This window comes from Ambystoma mexicanum, chromosome 6q (genome assembly GCF_040938575.1).
Source record: "Ambystoma mexicanum isolate Mex_15411 chromosome 6q, UKY_AmexF1_1, whole genome shotgun sequence".
Classification (NCBI taxonomy): Eukaryota; Metazoa; Chordata; class Amphibia; order Caudata; family Ambystomatidae; genus Ambystoma; species Ambystoma mexicanum.
This window is the reverse complement of record NC_090937.1, coordinates 1466129188-1466150942: the sequence shown is the minus strand read 5'-3', so window position 1 is coordinate 1466150942 and position 21755 is coordinate 1466129188. Positions and strand designations below refer to the sequence as shown.

Genomic DNA, 21755 nt, shown 5'->3' with positions numbered 1-21755 from the left:
CACCTTATATACAGACCTCCAGGTCCACTTGGCTCTTTTTCTGACGATGTTACATCTACATTATCTGCCAACACGAAGCCTAACTCTCAGGTATTGCTATTAGGTGATCTCAACCTTGGCCTCTCTGATCCTAAGGACCACATGGCCAGCGAAGTTGACACTACCCTCACCAACCTAGGTTTCCAGCAGCGCATTCGTGACCCTACCCACAACAAGGGTAGAATGCTAGACTGGATAGCAGACTTTAATTGAAACACCACTGTCAGCTCCAACACTGCCTGCGTCTGGTCTGACCATCACGTCATTACCTTCCTCATGCCAGCCACCAACCCCCAGCCCACACCTACCATAGCCCCCGCTATACCCACTAGAAATAAAAAGGACATTACCAGGGAGAAACTGCTTCCTCTCATCCTCCCTATTCTCAACACCTGTGCCACGCTGCACAAGGACCCCACCGTCTTAGTAGACACTTTCAACAGCACTTTGCTCAAAGCCATTGAGACCATAGCCCCGCTAAAAATACACAACGCCAAACAACAGTCCCACCTGAACTCTTGGTTCACCCCGCAGCTTAATATTCTACGCAAAGAAAAGCGTAAGGCCGAAGCACTATGGAAAAGTCATCCCAGTACGACTAATAAAGCCTCCCTCCTGATCACCTCACTTAACTACAAGGAAGCCATCCTTCAAGCCAAGAAAGAGATGTATAACCTACGCATATCTCAAGCAGAATCCAACACGAGAGAACTTTTTAAAATTCTCAAAGAATTAGAATCCCCATCTCCTGCCCCCGACTCGTGCACTAAAAACAGCATCTGGTGCAACAATATACAAAATGCGCTTCTCAACAAAATAACCACCCTGCAACTCAAAATTAATGCTAAACAAAACTCCCTCCACACGCCCCTCATAAGCAAAACTATGCCACCTAAAACAACCACCCCTGCCTCTCCCTTGTCTTTCAGCTTCATGCCACTCACCACCCTTGAGGTTGAAAAAATCATCTGCAACCTAAAACCCTCCAATTGCCAAGGGGACGGCTGTCCAGCTCCTATCATTAAGGAATCGGCCCATGACCTCGCTCCCTTCATTATAACCTTTATCAACTCCTCATTTCAATCGGGAGTTGTCCCTAACAACTTGAAGGATGCCTGTGTTATCCCTCTTCTAAAAAAAACAACCCTAGATCCTGAGGTCCCAACTAACTATAGGCCCATCACGACGGTCCCATTTCTCTTGAAAATTTCAGACTGTGCAGCTTATCTACAGATACAGAAATACCTGGAAACTAACAATCTTCTAGGCACTAGACAATCCGGCTTCAGACCTAAGCACGGTACAGAGACAGCCCTCTTAGACCCCAAAACCCAAATCGAGGATCTTAAAGACAAAGGCAAACTAGCCCTGCTACTACTATTAGACTTATCCGCTGCCTTCGACCTGGTCAACCACCAAATCCTCTGTCACCACCTGAAAACTGCAGCCCATTTTTCTGATAATGCCACTAATTGGATTAAATCATTCTTGGACAACAGACATAAGAGGGTATTCTCCCCTACTTCCTCTGCTGACCCGGCGCCAGTCCCTTGCGGGGTCCCTCAAGGATGGTGCGTATCCCCTACCCTCTACAATGTTTTCACCAAACCACTGTTTGATGTGCTTGACTATCTGGGTGTCACCTACACTAATTATGCGGATGACACCCAGATACTCATCCCCATCACGGGTGACTACACGGTAGGCTCGAAATCCTTAAATGACACATACCATGTCATTCAAACCTGGATGGCACAACATGAGCTCTGCCTTAATGATGATAAGACAGAGCTCCTCATCCTTGGGACACAGCAAAGCCTTAACAAGCTGAACCCTATGTTCAGTTCCTTCAATATCGACGGAAACTCCATAAAAGTCTCCAAAGATACTAAAACCCTTGGAATGTACCTGGACTCCACTCTCTCCCTTCAAAGACAAACAAATGCAGTTGCAGCTGCCTCTGCCTACACATGCGAGCTGATCACAGCATGTCACCCTTTTCTCTCTACCCAGAACCGCACAACCCTTGCTAGGACTTTGGTCATGTCCAAACTTGACTACTGTAATGCACTGTACCAAGGCACCAACCAATGCAACCTTGACAAACTCCAGATCATACAAAACAATGCCATCAGAGCAGCCCTCAACATCCATAGATCAGCCCATATCTCTGAAACTAGGAAGAACCTGCACTTGCTGTCAGTCTCCCGAAGGATCTCACTAAAATCTCTTGCCCTGACTTACAAATGCTTGAATAATCTGGCCCCCAGCTATCTATCCTCCCAGTTCACCCACTATATACCACCTCGCTCACTAAGGTCTGCCTGTAGCCAGATCCCGAGATTCAAGCTCCAAACAGCCGGTGGGGCCAGCTTCCCTGTTCTGGCAGCCAAACTGTGGAACTCTGTGCCGCTCTCCATCAGAAACCTGCCCTCCCTGAACTCATTCAAACACAAAGCTAAACTTTGGCTTGTCTCCTCCGACGACAAAGAGTCACTTAGATAAACATGTTTATTTATGTATTAGTTGTCTACTCTGCAATGTGCTCCTAGGAGAATGTTCTAAGTAAATGTACTATGCATTGTCATATTGTTATGTAACCACTGTCTCAAGATACGCGCCCGGTAGCCTCCAGGCCTGGTTTGCGCTATACAAATAAAATAAATACAAATACAAATATATCCTAATATTACATCCTAAATCCAAAACTTCACTTATAAAAAATTCTGCCACCCACCCCCCACCCAATGCTGACAAACCGCTCTAATTGAACATATGAGTGGCTGAAAAACAGCTTTCTCTCCAACCTGTGCGTGACCCTCAGTAAGGCTGCGCGCCACACTGCCTCCAAGTGGCCACAAACCAGCACCGCACTAGCCGGTAGCTGCTTGCAAGCAGAGGAGCTTCGCCCCACTAACGCTGCCCGGTGTCTTCACAGAAGCTGCCAATGCCTTATGGTAGAAAATGACCTGCTATCCCCCTACCAGGAGTGATCACTGGTTGCAAGACCTGACCTAAGCACTACTGCCTCCCTACTGTCCACAGATTGTAGGAGCAGGCACAGCACCACCCCTGAGGACCAGGCCACCGGTGCAACATGGACCAATTAACCCCTTAGGTAAGCACGTGTGCTTTATTTACAGCACTGCTTAGATTAAATGTTTTTTTAAAAAAAATGTTTTAGAACCTGCTTCCAAGTCAGATCATCAAGAAAACTTCAACCAATGCGTATGTAGGTTGTGTGCCTAGTAATGCTGTGGGAAATCACGCCAAGGTCTCAATTCTAAGAGTAAGGCCAGAGCAACATAGTATGGTGCACATTTTCAAACTTTAGCTGGGCCAGCCCTAATGTTATTTTTAAATTTAATTCTAGCTAATAATAATTATATCATATGTTTATATACCACTGTAAATGCCCGTAGGCTGCTTGTGCGCTATACAAATGTAATAAATAAATAAATAAATAAAATTGGGTGGGTTAATTACCCAATTAAATTGTGCTCCTTTTATCATCCTCTGAAGAATGAAGGGCTGATTCTGCATCAGACACATTCAGCATTATGGACGTGGGACTGATGGTTGGACATATATCATTGAAGTGAGCACTAAATTCAACAGTACCTGCAGTTGTACAATTGTCGAATAGCATAAAAGAACTCTCAGTAAAATATTCCTTCTGTAGTGAGTGAGAGCCAAAGTCCTAATGGCATATGTTTGGGCTCTGAAGAATCTGTATCAATGTAATGGATGCAGGGGAGTATTACAAGCTTTGGTGGAAGTTCCAATTGTATGTCCTATACAAAAGGAAACCGCCACCTTTTGCCCACTATAGATGATATAGTGGTTGATGTACAAGAATCCTATGGTTCTTTGCTGTCCAATAAAAAAATCAAGTCAAATTCCACTCGTTAACATACAGTATCAAATGGAAGCATTGTGACACCATCAAAAATCATCATACAGCAGTAACCAGTTCCTAGATGTAATAGTATTTGAAGTTTTCCATTTTTATTTTTTATTGTGTTTCGGTTTTCATAAACCTTACACATTAGTACTATTACAAACATATAATCACACATAAATATCTAAAAGAAATAAAACACCAGTTTCTTATTCACATATAAAATACAGCAGTCTCCTACCTTATGTAGTTCTGGGTAAGATTACTGATGCGCATGCGCACTCAGCATAGCCGTGCAGTGCTCGGCTCATTTTAGTTCGCCAGCCTGTACGCAGCGATCTAGTCGCAAAATGCATACGCGGCCCCATATGCCAGCCTGCAGCGAGCCCGGGACCTAAATACCAGGTAAATTCTTTTCCCTACTTGGTCACACAATACAGACACTTTCCTCACAAATTAGCCTAACGGGCGCATACATCTCGTTTCCCTCATAGGACGACTGCAGACCAGAAACTATCACCCAGCCACCATTACGTGCTGGTCCACACTTTAATGATCAGTTGCAAAACCAACCGGCACCCTGCGCACTTCCTGAGACTCTTCGCGCAGCTACAACCTAGCTAGGTGAGACCATGCCTTCTAGGTACACTTGGGTAAATATCTTTCTGTTATTGACCTCCACTAACAGTAATCTTACCCAGAACTACATGTTCCTTGATTTTTGCAGCCATCCACAGCCGACTGCCAGAAGACTAAACTAAATTAGCATGTCTTGCCATTCATGTGCCACATTAACTTCAGATCCTGACAGATCTGCACCCCCAAGGTCAGTCCCGTGCCTTCCTTGTCCTTGATTTTAGAGTGGTGTACCACATTCACAGAGAATATTATGTATTGTTTTTTTAAACAAAAGTTTTTAACTTTCCACTCACACTAATGGAGTCCCCCTGTCTCTATTTTTAGGGAGACCTACCCCAGGCCCTAGATGAAGGCTCTAAGCCGAAACGTCTCTTCGACCAGTACCTCAATACTTCGCCTGGTCTTAACATCTTCCATGATCCATATCTAGACGTCGACCACTTGTTAGGTCACCCTCCAGCCTGGATACACATAACCCAAAGTTTTTCCATTTATTGCTTTGGTTTTGGTTGTTATGTATGTTATGTATGTTTTACACGCTAATCACTAGTCACTTTAGGTGGTGGTGACACAGTGTTCCTTTTTAAACACTATTTTGTCTTGCAAATTTGTTTTGCCATAAACAGCTGCTTGAGGAAATATTAAGAATTAACCGTTTTGCAAACTTTGTTTTTGTGATTGAACCTCTCGCAATTCCCAACTGTTCTTTTTAACAATATACCCTTTTTTCTTAATAAAAACAGATGCATGATTAATAAATGCATCCAGCAGCAAAATAAATTTAAAAAAATTAAAAAGCTGACAGCTCAATATTTATTTGTGTCTGAAATTCCTTCCTGTGCATTTTTCACATTTTTATAACTTTGTTTATTTTTCACATTTAAAGTGTTTATGTACCTCTCTTGACATAATAGAAATAACCCAGGCCTACTTTAGTACAATAGTAGTCCCCAGAAAACGCTACACATTGTTGACCAAGCATTTCTAGCCCATTGTTCTGACGTAGTCGGGCTATCCCTTCAGTTACCACAACTTACTACTAATGTACCTGTAACCAAGAGACCACCTTGGTCGCCAGTAACCACTTAATCAAAATGTCCTACAAACCTCATGTAGCAGCGCCTCGATGCTTCTGGGCTGTAAGTGCGCTATACAAATATAAATAAATAAATAATTTTAACCAACATAAATATGTCATTACAGTATCCGTTCTATTTCATGCCTGTTTATAGTGTTCGTACATTTTGTACTTTCAGATTTTATCATTCCTTTGGGACCAATCCCATAGTTATACTTTGACCCTTTTTGGTTTGCAGGTTGTATCTTCACTGTTCGAGGCTATTTCATCATGTACTGCCATACTTGAGTAGATATCCAAAAAGGAACGTACCAACAACTGGATCTAAATTAAAACGTCTGTAACTTGTAAACAGGAATTTCCACCTGGTACCCATCAATGTGGGTGGCATCTGAGCAGTTAAACTCTTGGACAAGGCCTTCACGCACAAGGGGAATCACTTGATGTGTTTTATGCCCATCTGTGGCATGCGGCATTCTCATACACTTTGGCCGATGAAGAGCAAATTTCCAATGGTCACTTCTCCAATGGTCATTCTCAGATAAGTCGCAAGGACAAATACCTGCGGGAACCCCGCATATCCAGTCACAGGATCTTGGAGCTCGTTTGCTGGTACAAAGTGGCAGATAAAAAGGCATCATTCATGAATAAAGCTTTGAAGAACCTCAAAGTGGAAGAGGTCCAGGCTGAAGGTGGTTTTACATCCAGCTTGTCCGCTCTCCATGATGCAGGCTCAGGAATCGTGTCACTCAAGCAAAGTTTTTCAGTTCAGGGCAGTGTTGGGCATGGTGTTAAAGAGAGTGGGCAGGGACCCGAGGCAGTATGGCACCCACTTGTTCAGAATAGGAGCGGCCTCAACAGCAGCGAGGGCAGGGGTCAGCGTTTAGGGGATTAAGGAGATTGGGCATTGGAAATCAGCGGCCTACAAAAAAGTGCATCAAAACTAACAGAATGTAGAGCTAGCCACTGACAGTCTGTATATATTTCTCTTACCCCTTGCTAGGGGATGCCACGCAAGATGGAAAGGTAGTATGGAGGATTGGTCACTCGTTCATAACGAGAGCGGTGGAGTGGTCGGACACAAGGAGGCATGGATGAGACAGGGGCCTGAGCAATACGGACAAGCTATGGTTTGGTAAGAAAGGAATTAGATGGTAGGAGCTGGAGGAAACAGTGGCAGCATTACTGGAGGAGCGGGCCCCTACCGACATATTGGTTGTCCATCCAGGAGGGAATGGCCTGGCCCAGTTGGGGAGAGGGTTCGCGAAATGTGCTTCATTATGAGGGCATTGAGTAAGACCTTGGGGGGCATGCAAACTGATGTGGTCAGAATTGATTCCTAGGTTTATATGGAGTGAGGCAAGTCAATTGCAGCGGTTGAAAAGTCCAGAAAAAACCTGAACGTAGCTATGTCAACATTTTGCAAGGGGGCTGGCTTCTTAATAATTGGGCATGGGCCCATTGATCTAGGAGTTATTATCAAGACAATGGGGTGCAACTATTAGATATGGGCTAGTACCTTTTTTTTGCTGACCTTGGACGATGGTCTGAGAGGGCGAGGGTGTGAATAGGAGGCCAGTTTTCGGCAGGGATGGGGTGTGGCAAAGGGGCGAAAACCCCTTTTTGCTGTAGCAGTAACCCAGGCGATCGAGCAGTGCCTGAACTAACCTCCTCCCCAGTAACCTAACATGGCGGGGGCATGTACGATATAAAGAAGAGGGGCCCCCCTGTGGTCATTAGCTTCCAGCTTGGGCTAGTGAACAAAAAAAGCCCTCCCTGCAGCCCATCAGCGGCGGATGCCAATGTGTTACGCCCAGACCATCAGGCTCTGGGAGGCTTGGGGAGTGGTGGCCTAAGTATGCTGGAAAGCAATGGACAAGTAAAAAAGAGCTGGCTGGAAATAAATGAAGGAACAGATGAAAGTGTAAGGGGGTACTAGGAATGTGTAAACAAAAAGGTACTGCCGATCACCTGGGATTGTAATAGTGTTGAATATGTTATTGTCTGGTTTGCAGTCACAGTGTGAAATGTGCGATAATAAAACTGCAGTCTTGTTATGCCACAAATGGAGAAGTTGGTCTGGCCTCAGTTACATAGGCAAAGTGGGCTGTAACAGGATGGTAGGTATCTCACCGGTTGGGAGGGGGGGCGATGGGTACCAACTGCCCCTGTTACTGATCAGCGCTTTGTCCCCCAGACACAGGGGCCAGCACATGACTCACCCTGGTCCTGCTGCCTCAATAAGCAGAAAGAATGCTTTCAGAAGACTGAGCAGTGTGGGCAGAAACTCCCAAATCCTCCGAAACAGTGTTGCAATTGTCCAAACTAGTATATATATCATGTAATTTACAGACATCTCTTATTAGGGTGAATATTGTGACTAATCAAAACAAAAGAGCCCTCTATTCACTTAAAGGGGCTTCTTACTGAATCACTATAAGACCTGTTTAACATTTAAAATTGTGGACATTATGATGTTCCCATAATTCTCTTTGCTTTCATGCAAATCGCTAGGATTGGGTTCCATGAAGAGATACTGGGCCTTATCATGATACTGGCGGTAGCCATGCCGGTAAAACCGGCACGACTCCCGCCGGTATAATTTTTCTTCCGGCACCCGCGAATGGGCAATTATTGGGTCATTACGGCCTTGCCAGACCCTGTTATTGCCCATTCGCGGGCGCCGGCAAATAATCTTCCTCATTCCCATTTGAGCCCCATAGGGTTCAATGGGAATTGGGAAGCCGGATGCACCGGCACCATTCGTGAATGGTGCCGGTGCATCCGACATGCTCTGCTCGCGGGTGCCGGTACGCCTGCCAGGTCAGACCTGGCAGGTGAAAAGACACCCTCGAGGAGAACTCGTAGTTTGCCGGTCCGGTAGTGATGGGTCTGGTAGCTTACCGGCGCAGTTTCTACCGGACCGGCTAACTTATAATGAGGCCCACTGTGTTGCGCAACTTTGTTGGGGTCCACGCCCCATGGCCCTGCCCCCTGCGTCACACTGCCCCGCCCCTCCAAAGAGGTGACAGTTCCCCCAATACATGTTTCTATTTCCAGCACTGGGGCCCTGACTGCCTAAAAATCGGATTTGTGCTACTATTATTCGCTGAGTGGAGCCCAGTGTCGGGCTTGTATGGAATGTGTAATCCACATACACATAAGAGGACCGCACCTGCATGATCGTATTCCACATACTCAATTACATATATTTATAAGCAGGAGCCCCCCTTTAAAGATTTGGAGGCACTCCTAAAATGACCCCCTCGTCCTACTTTGCTGATCAAGCAAAACACCGACCATCTGTGTGAAGGAGCGGCCAACTCCGAAGGGCATCCCTGTCCATAAAAAGGCTCCTTTTATCACAGGAAATCATACACTGCCAACATTACCTAGGAAACTCACTTTCCGGATATGAGATAGGAATGTGCAGCTGTGAAAGGGTTCCGGTGTCATGTCATATTTAATGTATGGGATGACGAATATTGCACTTGGTGGAATGGAAGGCCATTGCAAAAGTTCCATATACTGAACGATGGATGAGGGTGGGGAGTGCACCCCGTAACAAAGGTAAAAGCAGAAATGGCGAAGGTTTTGACTTTTTTTTTTTACGGCTGCGGTTTACAAAGGCTTTTTTGTAATATGTAAATGAGATTTAAAAATGCCTGTAACATAGGCTTTAGAATAGCTGCTGTGTATTTGTTTGCCCGTGTGCTTGTGCTGTTTGACATTTCTTAATAAGTGTTGGCAGAACCCACTCTGGGAATCTATGGTATGGCTGGGTCCGCAGGCGCTTTCCCTGAAATATAAAGTTCAGGGTAAAGGGGAGAACAGCACAGGACAGAAGACAAGACCAAGGGGAGAACAGCACAGGACAGAAGACAAGACCAAGGGGAGAACAGCACAGGACAGAAGACAAGACCAAGGTGAGAACAGCACAGGACAGAAGACAAGACCAAGGTGAGAACAGCACAGGACAGAAGACAAGACCAGAAGCACGCATTCGTTTCTGGCATGCCTTTAGGACCTAACCCCTGACCCCATGTTGCTTTTACATCGCGCCATAAATACATCAGCTTGTCAGGCCATGGCCTAGGAATGTCCTAGCACTGTACGAGCTGGGAAGCATGCCTTTGTCAAACATTGAAACTCACAGGTAATTCACCTTTTCCTACATTACCTTTTGTAATGAGTTTTTGTTTGCCTTTTGCAAAATTGCATTCTGGTCTTTGTAGTCTTCCATTCAAGGTGGGGTGAATAATGCCACAATTGTAAACTTTTTGCCTATCATATTTCTATAAGGATTTATATATTTTTGTGAGTCACTTACCATGGTTTGTGTACTTTTCAAGTTCTCTTTGTAAAACAGAGTATTGTTGAAAGCCAAACATGGGGTTGAGAAGGGTAGGATGAAAGGGCAAGTGAGTCTTGAGTAAATGCCCAGGATGTGGCAAGAGAGGCTTCAGTAGTGGAGACTGGAGGGGTTGTATTCTCTGGTTCTGTCCCTGTGCTGATTTTCAGAGCACAAGCCGAGAGGATACATGTGGGTGGACAGCGTGCGCCCACTTTTTTCAGGGGGCGAACGCAGCCCCTTTTAGATGTATTTGAGGCCAGCATTAAAAAACGTTTGATCGCTCAAGTGTTCGGCTACTAGGAAACATGACATCCCGGGGTGTTTTCATCCCAGGTTGTCATGTTTCCAATGCAGACGCTTACCCACAAGACCACATACAAGTGTCATCAAAGCACACGTCTACTGTTTGGATTTTGTCTTCCTTGGAATATTTCAACATAAATTGTTGGGTTTAAAAGGTGAGTACCTTTTATTCTTTGCCAGCATAGCCATTGGAACTCTCTCAGGTTATTTTTCCAGTGTTGGTTACTTTTTTGAAAGGCAAATACGCATTTGTCTTGTGAACTTTCTTCTAAATGGAAAGATCAATTAACTAAATGTGTATATTTCACTTTAAGTATTCACTTACTATGCATATATTAATGGGTGCCCGCTTTTGATTTTTGCTACGGGGCAGAGATTACCACACTGAGTGATGTGAGGGAGCTGTACCAAGCCCCCGGTCCAAAATTTTTTTTTTACTGTAGGAAGAAAAAAAAGCCATATAGGAAGGTCTAAACATAAAACATCTCAGCGACAGTCACCTGACCTGCTGAGTTGTCTTTGCAGCATTCTCCCATAGGATCTCCTACTACTCACTCACCCGCAAATGCTTAAAAACTGCCTGTAAAATCAATAATTTTCTCTCCTTTTCCTTTGAAAACGATAATGTAAACTGCATACTTTTAACCCTTTCTTTCAAAATGTTCTTGGAGGAGCACTCGCCCCCACACTCTTCTCGTGTGATTTTGGCTCGCTCGCTTACGCTTACTAATTACATGCTTAGTGCCCCACCACTCTAAAACTTCACCAGCCGCCACTGGTCCTGGGGCGCATCCTGTGGGGACCAATGCACTTGTCGCCATTGTAAACTAGAGCTTAGATGTAAAGACTGGAGGGGGTATCTGTACTTCTGCCCTCTATATGGTAGGGTAAAGGCACATAACACCCCAGCCAGGGCTCTCAATTTGGTAGCAATGGACTAGCAACCAGGCTGAAGCAGACCATGCAAACTGGTTCTTAAGTACAGTGTTTCCCCAAAGCCCCCACAAAGGAATGTCCACAAAGCTTCTTTATATAAAATAAGGTTTCTACCCCTAAAAATATATACATATAAATAATAACACTTTGTAATTGGAATGCTTAATCAAAGAATGGCAAATATATACACTTTATGTGGTACCTGTAACGCTCACCTGGTTCCCACGGGGGCGCTGGTCTAGTCTGGATTGCTGTGGCCTCTTCTAGCGTGATGCGCAGGACCCGGAACACCGATTGGACAGGACCTCCAAATCGTGCTTGCCTGGCCCGTAGGAATATCCTTCTTATTGTTTGGAAGGATGAACTCTCCATCCTGCTTCTGGTGCAGGGGCGCGTGTTCGTCCAGTTACTTCACTGGTTTTCAGAATGGCGCTGGCAAAATCCACTTGACTTTCCTGAGCGATGCGCCGTAAGTATGAAAGTTCAAAGTTCAAGTGAGGCCCCCTTTATGTTGTCTTTCTAACCTGTGATCTGTCCTTTATTTCAGGTGCAGAATGAAGGCGATGCGTCGAGGGGTTAAACTGCCAAGGTGAGTAGTGATGAGGGCGATCCCTCTAAATGTCCTTATCATTCCCCAGAAATGTCTCTTGTCCTTTCCCCATAGGGGCGGGGGTACGGTACCTGCCAATGGGGCGGCGCCGACCCGAAATGTGGAAGAAAAGCCGGTAAGTATTATGGCTGTTAATCAGGCTTTCCTTCTGTGTTCCTTCTGCTCACCTTTTGTTTCTTCCTCTCTCCCCTAGGTGCGGAGATGTGGCGTCCGATGCTGACAGCCGCGATGGAGCCGGGAGATGTCTCGAGGACAGGTGAGTGAAGCGTGGCGCTGCAGCGAGCAACACGATGCTTTTAAATGGAAGTCTTTCTTCAGGGATGCTGGCGAGAAGATTCTGGATGCAGGTAAGAAGTTTGAAATAGACCTTGGTTTTCACCTTTCTCTTCTCTTCCTTCCTTGCAGGTCTTCCAGGTTCGAGGCGGGCGTGGCTGGAGTCCAGGAGCAGGAGCAGACTCGGTGAGCATTAAGCTGCAGGAAGCAGAACAACGCGAAGCATGAGCTGCTGTCTGGGTGTGGCTTAAATAGCCTCCAAAGAAGTCCCAGGTATGTATCCTTCACCAACTATGTATGTATCCTTCCCTGGCCACGCCTGAGTGAAAAAATAGTCCCTATGAAAAAATACTCCCTTTCAGGTCTCAGGGAGGCCTGAAGCGTGCAGCATGGTCTGCATCAGGTAAGTGCACAAAACACCTCCCTTTATGTGCCTGGCGCCAAAGGCGCCAGGACTGAGTCCAAAGAGCCCATATAAGGGGGCGCTGGGCTTTTACCCGAGGCATGATGCCTGCTTCCGGGGGTGCTGGGCCTGGCCTGGTGCTCCGGGGGTAGGCATCATGAGAGCACTCCCCCCCAAGGCCCCTCCCAAGGTCGTTCCTTCTGGAGGATTCGGTTTGTTTGGGAAATTCCGATGGAACCTTTTCACCAGCCGAGGTGCATGTACGTGATCACTGGGTTCCCAAGACCTTTCCTGAGGCCCGTACCCTTTCCAATCAATTAGATAGAAAAGTTTTGATTTTGAGATCTTAGAATCCAAAATGTTCTTCACCTCGAATTCAGGCTCCCCATCTATCTGAATCGGTTCTGGTGGATTTGTTAATCTGGTTCCTGGGTGCACTGGTTTCAAAAGTGACACATGAAAAACGGGGTGAATCTGCATGTTAGCTGGTAGATCAAGCTTGACTGCCACTGGGTTCATTATAGCTTTGATTGAGTAAGGGCCTAAATACCTTGGATTAAAAGTTCGAGGCCCTTTGAGTGATAGGTGTTTGGTAGCCAACCATACTTGATCCCCTATTTGGTATGGAGGCGCCTCTCTTCGATGCAGATCCGCATTCTTTTTGTATTTCCCTTTCGCATGTTGCAAATGTGCAGTTGCATCCTTGAAGGCTTGAGTAATCGTAGAATGCAAATGGTCCACTGCGGGCATTTCAAGGCTCAGAGGTGAGTCCAAGTCTGAAGTACAAATGTGATGTCCATATGGGGTATAAAAGGGGCTCTGACCAGTTCCAGAGTGTATCGAGTTATTGTATGCATATTCTGCCACCCATAAAATGTCCTTCCAATTACCCTCCGATTGGTGCAACATACATCGTAGATATTGTTCAAGGGTCTGGTTCGTTCTCTCCGTCTGACCATCGGTCTGTGGGTGGTGGCTGGTCGAGAGTCTTACGTCGATTTGTGCCAGTTGACAACACTTTTTCCAAAAATGAGAAATAAACTGGCTTCCCCGATCGGAGACTAGTATGGACGGGAATCCATGCAAAGGGATGATATTTTCGAGGAATTCTTTGGCAAGAACAAAGGCTGAAGGTAATTCTTTCAACGGAATAAAGTGGGCCATTTTGGAAAATAAATCCACCACGACCAGAATAGTATTGTAACCATTACAAGAGGGCAGGTCCGTGATAAAATCTAGTGACAGGGTGTGCCAAGGTGCTGGTGGAATGTCTAAGGGCTGAAGAAGACCGGCGGGTCTTGTCTTTTGACCTTTGTTTTGGGCACAAACTCCACAGGACATCACGAAAGATTTAATATCCTTTCGCCAGGAAGGCCACCGGAATTGTCGTTTAACCTTTTCCTCTGTTTTGGCAATGCCAGGATGTCCTTCCATCAGGGTATCATGATGACGGGAAATAACCAGTTCTTGCAATTCCTTTTCTGGCAAAAATAAGCGTCCTTGTAAGTAAAGTAAGCCATCCTTGACTGAAAAGTTAGACCCCCTTTTGATCCAATCCTGCAAGGCTGAAGAGTCCAGGAATTGTTTCACTTGTGCTTGAATGTCTTCAAGGGTTTGTAAAGTGGTTATCCCCAAAATTCTTTGTTCGGGAATTAACGGCACAGGTTCTGAGTTTGTGTCTATTTCTTCCATTCCAATTCGGGATAGAGCGTCCGCCTTACCATTCTTATAGCCGGGGCGGTAGGTGATTACAAAATCGAACTCAGCAAAAAACAAAGCCCATCGGAGCTGTCGAGACAATTGAGCCTTGGCAGTTTTTAAATATTGTAAATTTCGGTGATCAGTGATCACGGTGATGGTATGCCGGGCGCCGAGGAGATAATGCCGCCAAGCCTTGAAGGCGGACTTAATGGCTAATAGTTCCTTATCGGTGATCGCATAATTTATCTCCGGCGGCGAGAACTTTCTGGACCAAAATGCTACAGGGTACAGTTGGTTGGTTTCAGGGTCTCTCTGAGACAGGACAGCTCCCAGGGCTAAGCTGGACGCGTCGGTTTCGACTATCTATGGGAGATCGGGACGCGGGTGCTTCAAAATAGGTGCGGACGTGAACTTAGCTTTCAACTCCTGAAAGGCCTGTTCGGCTTCCTCGGTCCATTCAAAACGTTTATTTTTTCGCAAGAGTGCAGTGATGGGTTGCACCACACGTGAAAACTCCGGGATAAACCTGCAATAAAAGTTGGCAAAACCAAGGATGCTTTGGACACCTTTTACCGAACTAGGTGATGGCCATTTGAGGATGGCATCCTCTTTCCGTGAATCCATTCGGACCCCTTTAGGTGTCAGGATGAATCCGAGAAACTCAACCTCGGTGGTATGGAAAACACATTTTTCCAGCTTGGCAAACAGTTTGTGCTGGCGCAGTTTCTCTAGGACGGCCCTGACATGCTTTCTGTGATCAGATTCCGAAGAGGAGTACACAAGAATGTCATCGATATACACGACAACACAGACATCGATGAGTTCCCGAAGGACATCGTTCATGAAGAATTGGAAGGCTGCAGGCGCGTTGCACAACCCGAAAGGCATCACCTGGTATTCGAATAGTCCATATTTTGTACGGAAGGCCGTTTTCCATTCGTCGCCTTCTTTTACTCGGACCAGATGATAAGCCCCCCGGAGATCTAACTTGGTGTATACGCAAGCGTCCTTCACCTGGTCAAGGAGTTCAGGGATCAGAGGCAGAGGGTAACAATTTTTAATAGTTATCTGGTTCAATGCGCGGTAATCGATACAAGTTCTAAGGTCGCCTTCTTTTTTAGGCACGAAGAACAAAGCTGAGGATGCCGGGGACTTTGACGGGCGAATGAAACCATTGGCGAGGTATTGATCTAAATATTGTCTCAAATGCAGATTCTCTGGTTCAGTAATAATAATAATAATAATAATAATAATTAGGCTTTTATATAGCGCTACGAACCCTCAGGTATCTGAGCGCTGCTTATTATTACCCACGGTGTGTGGTGCTCATTTATCGACCTCGGAAGGATGAAAGGCTGAGTTTGGCCCTGCCGGGATTCGAACCTGCGTTAACAGGCTCTGCACGGGTGTCAAAGCGAGCGCTCTACTCGCAGTGCCACTTGACCGGCTATAGTAAGGGCGTAAATCCTGCTACAAGGGAGTTGTGCACCGGGCACCAGATCGATTTGGCAATCGTACGATCTGTGGGGAGGTAACGTGTTGGCCTGTTCCTTTTGGAAGACGTCCTGAAAGTCTTGGTACTCTGGAGGTAGTTGCACGGGGACAGAGGTTACTGATGCTAGATTAATCTTTGGATTTTCTGGGTAGCAGGTTTGTGCACAATCCGGGAAGGTTATTCTCTTCGCTCGCCAATCAATTCGAGGATTATGTGTCTCTAACCAAGGGATTCCGAGAATAATCTGAAACTGTGGAGCCTTGATTACATCAAACACAACTGCCTCCCGATGGCCATCCGGACCTACAAGTGTCACCTCAGCTGTGGAATGTGTTACCGGTCCAGAGGCAATTTCGGTTCCATCTACTGTGGTGATGACATCTTTGGTGGTTTTAGGACGCAGAGGGAGGTTTATCCTAGAGACCAATTCTCGATCCACATAGTTTCCTATAGCCCCGCTATCGATGTATGCCTTTATAGCATGCAACCGTTTAGGCTGTTCCGGATCTACGAGGACCATTGGCACAATGAAATGCGAGGTCTGAGAGTAAGTTTTCAAGCTCGGCAAGCGGACCCCTACGCTTGCCGGGCGTGGTCGTTTCCCGATACAGAGTTTCCATGGATTTTATCAGCGGCTCCTACCACCTTCTTGGGTGGCTTAACCGGGCAATCTCGTAGAAAGTGTCCAGAGGACCCACAATAAAGGCATAATTGCATCTGTCGTCTTCTTTCCCGTTCTTTTTGAGTTAGGGGTCCTTTAACACCTCCTATTTGCATAGGCTCCGAGGCATCAGCCCCCTTGGGGTTAGCGTGGGTCTTGGCCAACACCCGGGTTTCAAACTTGGACCGATCTGCTTTTCTGTTTTGCAGCCTGTGATCCAATTGGACCACTAAGTCTATATATTCAGTGCATTATGGGGCGGATTTACAACTTGTGCCAGGACATCTTTAAGTTCTCCGCGTAGACCTCGATAGAATAACGTGATTCTTTTATCCTCTGGCCAACCAATTTCCACAATTAGTCTATTGAAGGTTGCAATGTAGGATAGAAGGTCTTGATTGCCCTGTCGCAGAGATAGAAGTTCGTCATCCACAGCCTGTCCCTGGGAGTGTTGAGCAAAAAACCTTTCCATGCTTGTTTGAAATCCTTGAAAATCACGAAGAATCGGGTCATCTTGAGTTACCAGTGGGACTGACCAATCGGCAGCACTGCCGCTGAGATATGACAACACAAAGGCTACCTTGGTCTGATCATTAGGGAAGGCCCCAGGTCTGCATAGGAAGTGCAAACGACACTGATTCATGAATACAGTGAATCGTTTGGGGTCCCCAGCAAAGCGTTCAGGTGGGGCCAGCGGCATGTTTCCAGGTAGATTAATCTGCACCGGGTTACGGGTAAAGGAGTTTGTCCAGCTTGACCTTGCAAAAGCTGTCTAGCCAGGTCATCAGCTCTATCCTTTATTACAATCACTTCCCTCCTGAGGGCACTAGTCTCTTGATGAGCGGCGTGTACTCCGGCCCGTAATTCCCCCAGTAATCGGGCCAACTGGTCAGTTTCGGAAGTTTCCATAGCGCCTGGGTGGGAATTTGTAGGAAGGCTTCGCGTTCTGTAACGCTCACCTGGTTCCCACGGGGGCGCTGGTCTAGTCTGGATTGCAGTGGCCTCTTCTAGCGTGATGCGCAGGACCCGGAACACCGATTGGACAGGACCTCCAAATCGTGCTTGCCTGGCCCGTAGGAATATCCTTCTTATGGTTTGGAAGGAAGAACTCTCCATCCTGCTTCTGGTGCAGGGGTGGGTGTTCGTCCAGTTACTTCACTGGTTTTCAGAATGGCGCTGGCAAAATCCACTTGACTTTCCTGAGCGATGCGCCGTAAGTATGAAAGTTCAAAGTTCAAGTGAGGCCCCCTTTATGTTGTCTTTCTAACCTGTGATCTGTCCTTTATTTCAGGTGCAGAAAGAAGGCGATGCGTCGAGGGGTTAAACTGCCGAGGTGAGTAGTGATGAGGGCGATCCCTCTAAATGTCCTCATCATTCCCCAGAAATGTCTCTTATCCTTTCCCCATAGGGGCCGGGGTACGGTACCTGCCAATGGGGCGGCGCGGACCCGAAATGTGGAAGAAAAGCCGGTAAGTATTATGGCTGTTAATCAGGCTTTCCTTCTGTGTTCCTTCTGCTCACCTTTTGTTTCTTCCTCTCTCCCCTAGGTGCGGAGATGTGGCGTCCGATGCTGACAGCCGCGATGGAGCCGGGAGATGTCTCGAGGACAGGTGAGTGAAGCGTGGCGCTGCAGCGAGCAACGCGATGCTTTTAAATGGAAGTCTTTCTTCAGGGATGCTGGCGAGAAGATTCCGGATGCAGGTAAGAAGTTTGAAATAGACCTTGGTTTTCACCTTTCTCTTCTCGTCCTTCCTTGCAGATCTTCCAGGTTCGAGGCGGGCGTGGCTGGAGTCCAGGAGCAGGAGCAGACTCGGTGAGCGTTAAGCTGCAGGAAGCAGAACAACGCGAAGCATGAGCTGCTGTCTGGGCGTGGCTTAAATAGCCTCCAAAGAAGTCCCAGGTATGTATCCTTCCCCAACTAGGTATGTATCCTTCCCTGGCCACGCCTGAGTGAAAAAATAGTCCCTATGAAAAAATAGTCCCTTTCAGGTCTCAGGGAGGCCTGAAGCGTGCAGCATGGTCTGCATCAGGTAAGTGCACAAAACACCTCCCTTTATGAGCCTGGCGCCTATGGCGCCAGGACTGATGTCCAACATGAGCCTGGCGCCAAAGGTGCCAGGACTGAGTCCAAAGAGCCCCTATAAGGGGCCGCTGGGCTTTTACCCGAGGGCATGATGCCTGCTTCCGGGGGTGCTGGGCCTGGCCTGGTGCTCCGGGGGTAGGCATCATGACAGTATCACACAATACTTAAATCTAGTAATAAATGCACTAACTGCAGAAGAGTTTTAAATAGGCATGTGAATTCCTTTTTTTTACACACTTTATTTATCAGTTTGGAATAAACAATACAAAGAACAAAACTACAACATGTCCACAACATCATGGATGTACATTCAAATTGCAAAATGCATAAATCCGTTAATAATCTTACAAGAAACAGAACACTACACCCAGCACCTCCGCAAGGTGATATTGAGTCTTAGTATTTACAAAAACTCCAACTTCTTGAACTGTAATTATCCCAATGCCTGCACCCAATTCCTTAATGAAATACATATTTTATCCCCACCCCACTCCCCATATTGATCCATTAACATTCCAAGTTATTTTGACCACTGTTTACAAGTTATTTACCCATTCCATTGCTTTTGAGTATGTCCTGCATAACCACCATGTCACCTCCATCATCTACCTCTCATCATTAGAGGCCCTCAGCATCCTTTATAGTTCATCAGTTTTGGCCTTACAATACTGTATTCCCCATATAGTTTCATGACAGGCTATGCACACAGAATTCCAAACCAATATTTATATCTTTCTCGTTATATAACATATTGCATATCATATTTTCAATGGAATTGCATTTCTACTATTTGGTCTCACCCACCTGCAACATACACAAAGATACCCATATTCTAACATCATTCCTCAGTCCTGTTTTCTACTGGCTAATTTTTCTTGCTGAATGCCATTCCAAGAACTACACCAATTGCCTCAGACACACCCTGTTATAGATACCACAGATATTCATTATAACACAAATTCAAGTAAAGACACCCCTAAGCATGGTAAGATTCCTGTTTATCCCAGCAATCTGGGGGTGGAATTCTCAAATGAACAATGTGAATAATGTGTTGTGCTCCTATCAGTGTAGGAAATCAGCAATTAATTACATACAATCCGAACATCAATGTGATCATCAATAATTGTGATCAACCAATGTATATACTCCGAATAGGCCATGCAACCACGACCCCCAGTAGTGACCATTCAAGATGCATAGTGTCATGAAGTAATTTGAAAGTAAAATCTCCTAAAGTGAATTCACAACATAGCCATAGCTTTTATTACCTCATAATGAATTGTATCTATAGTACGGTATATCAAGCTATATAGCAAAAGTCAACCAAATATGAGGTTCAAATCTATTGGAACACATGAACATCGAGCCCATTTCCATAGCACATATATATACATACGCAGATTTCTCTTGCCCACTGAACTTGCACGGCCATAATGTACTCACATCAGCAAGTTGTGATAATCGAATATCTCACCACAGTCCCCCATCACCATCCCATATCCCTTTTTGCATAACTATTTTGCTTATATTGTTGACCCTGTAAGTTTTAAATGATATAGCCCTCATCAGTCAGAGAACTATTTCTACTTCTACAGTAGTAGTTCTGCACAAGACAGCATCACTTCATCACAGCCAACTCCTCAAGAATCCTTATGGCAGCAACTTAAGAAAATGAATGAGCACACAGGAATTAAGGAGTCCGACACCGGGTTGGCGCCGCTGGCTCTCTGGGATTTGGCTGCAGATAAGCAAACACCTCAAAGTGAGCAGCCACTGCAAGTTGCAAGATGTACAAAGATAATCAATGCAGACTCTGAGGATCCCAAATATATCATCAATGTCAAACAGATTGCCAAGGTGGACCTCAGTGAACAGGTGGTGCCCACTGACATTGAAGAGGGAATACAAGTTGGTGTGGATAGAAATAAGTATCAGATCCACATTCCCCTGCCTCCAGAGATTGACCCAACCGTTACCATGATGCAGGTGGAGTAGAAACCTGATATCACTTAAAGCGATGTTGGAGGGTGCAAAGAACAGATCGAGAAACTAAGGGAGGTTGATGAAACCCCTCCGCTTCATCCTGAGTGCTTTATTAATCTTGGTATTGAGCCACCTAAAGGTGTTCTGCTTTTTGGTCCTCCAGGTACAGGAAAAACCCCATGTGCTTGAGCGGTAGCCAATAGGACAGATGCCTGCTTCATCAGAGTGACTGGTTCAGAGTTGGTGCAAAAGGATTTTGGGGAGGGAGCAAGAGTGGTGCGTGAACTTTTTGAAATGGCTCGAACCAAGAAATCCTGCCTGATATTCTTTGTTGAAATTGATGCCATTGGAGGGGCATGATTTGATAATAGTGCTGGTGGCGACAACGAAGTGCAGCATACTATGCTGGAGTTGATCAACCAACAGGATGGATTTGACCCGAGGGGCACTACTAAAGTGCTTATGGCAGCCAACAGACCAGACACATTGGACCCTACGTTGATGAGGCCTGGATGTCTGGACCGAAAAATTGAATTCAGCTTGCCTGATCTCGAGGGTCATACTCACATTTTCAAGATTCATACACGCTCCATGAGTGTTGAACGAGACATTCGGTTTGAGCGGCAAGCGAGACTGTGTCATAACAGCACTGGGCTGAAATCTGAAGTGTGTGCACAGAAGCTGGTATGTTTGCTATTTGAGCACGTTGAAAAGCAGCAACAGAGAAGTCCTATGCCAAATTCAGTGCAACCCATAGATATATGACCTATAACTAAATGCTGCTGCTGAATATAACCAAGGTAACATGTGTGTTAGAGCCACTGGTGTGCAATTGGATCAAATATTTTTCTTTCCATGTTAGTTCCACAGTAAATTGTGCCCTGACCACATGAGCCGGGCGCACTGCTGTTAGACATCAGTAATTAGCAGGATACGATACGTAGGAAGAACATCTGCATTTGCCAAGCACGCAATGTAATATATGCGCTCCCTTGACATTTATCCCATTATTTCTTTTGAGACACGTTAATCTATATTGAGTGCCTTAGCGTTGTTGAAGTTAGATCATTCAGTACACCAACATATGGAGCCCCATGCCCCTACAACACCAACGTACCCAGTCCCACAGTGGGCCTCCTCACTTCCGTTCCAGTGCTTGTCCACGTTAATTTAACAGGAACAAAGTCACGTGCACCTCTCCACGGCCCCTGCCACTCAGTCCTCTGAGAGCCTCCGTACCGACGACCATTTTGATCATCAGAATTCACTTCCTGTAAGCGTGATGCAAGGCGCCGT

The 21755-nt window shown here is 45.9% G+C and overlaps 1 pseudogene; it reads left to right on the top strand.

Moving 5' to 3' along the window:
* The first annotated feature begins 315 nt into the window (after positions 1-315).
* On the top strand, positions 316-21235 carry LOC138515353 (26S proteasome regulatory subunit 7-like; annotated as a pseudogene).
* Positions 21236-21755: the final 520 nt, after the last annotated feature.